This window comes from Theobroma umbraticum, unplaced genomic scaffold (genome assembly GCF_002168275.2).
Source record: "Theobroma umbraticum cultivar Fairchild unplaced genomic scaffold, ASM216827v3 scaffold_130.0, whole genome shotgun sequence".
Lineage (NCBI taxonomy): Eukaryota > Viridiplantae > Streptophyta > Magnoliopsida > Malvales > Malvaceae > Theobroma > Theobroma umbraticum.
Window position 1 is genome coordinate 1,699,477 of NW_018397264.1, and position 1,543 is coordinate 1,701,019.

Below are 1,543 nucleotides of genomic sequence, written 5' to 3' on the forward strand. Positions count from 1 at the left end.
GAGAACTAATGAAGCTTTTAGTATTTCATTTTATTAATGGTATTTCGTTACACTTTCAATCTTTTCATTGACAATACAGCCCCGTGGATTGCGGCCTCTTTGTCATGAAATATGCTGACTGCCTCACACATGGGAATTATTTTCCTTTCAGTCAAGATGACATGCCTCACTTCCGACGTCGTACATTTCTTGATCTATTCCGTGGAAGAATACGTTTGGGAAGGAGCCATCAGCCCTGGTAATTGACTTGACATGATATTATTTTGCGAAGAAATGTATATCATCAGTGAAGTCAACCTAAAGTTTGTAGTGCTATAGCCAGCATGGTCTATTTGTTACTGTCAAAGGGTATTCACAAATTTAGAGGAATTAAGCCTTAATTTTGAGCTTTTACTTGCCCGCATTTTTCCTGATTTGTTTAATTCTAATTAATTATTAGTTTTGTGATTTTTATTCTTGAAATTAAACATAGTCGTCGAAGGTTATATTTTTTCAAATAAGTGCTTGAAATTAACTATATTGTATATATATAAAGTATTTTTTAAAAATTTAAACAAATAATTATTTTTTATTATATTTAATTAAGTTTTTATATTTATATTTTAAATTAAATAAATTTTTATAATTAATGATTGATTATTTATTGTTAATTTAAATATTTTTTTATTTTTTATTTACAGATATAGTGTTAACGGAGAGAATGAAAAAATCAATAGTAAGTGGTTCAGAGAATTGTCGGTCAATGATGGGATGTAGAGTTCCAGGGCATTGTTTTGACGGAGGCAAAACTGACCAAAAGTTTATAGAGCACCAAGCAAGGTAGATAGCTGAAGGCTTTGCAGGCAGGCCAACCAGAAGGTTCCGGATACTGTATTAGGTAAAGCAGGCAATTAGTTAAGTCGAAGCACTTGAAAGTAGTTTACGCCATAAGTTTGGGTGGTGTATTAACGCTTGGCTTGCATCATCACATCATTGCCTTTTCTTTCTCCTTTTCGTTCGTCTTATATTAAGAAATGAATTTTAGTTTTGTACCTTTTTTCCTTTTTTTTAGAAAATCTTAACGTGATATCTTTAAAAAGATATATGATTAATAATTAAAATATAACGTCTCTTTGACTTTTATATTTGTTTTAAAATAACAATTTAACTAATCTTATTAAGTATTTATAATCAGACTTTTAACTTGTAATTTGTACAAGCAACTTTGCCAAAAGTTTCTTCATTAAAATTAATGAAGATTAAGGGAAAACAAGAGTGATTGGAAGGTATGTGAAGCATTTTATTGAAGATTTTTGAGACACTTTTGCCTAAGTTGAGGAGAGGTTAAATATTTAAAATATTATGTAAATAATCTTAAAATTTGGCAATTTTTATTTTCAAAAGAAACTTCGTAAGAACAAAAATTCATTTTATATTAATCTGAGCCGGTCCTCTTTTCAGCACTCGTTTTCTTCTTTGTCTTCATTTATTTGCCTTTCTTTTGGGGCCCATGCTTAAAACTTTAACACATATTTGCTAGTGTTCTAACATAAAGTCTATCTCA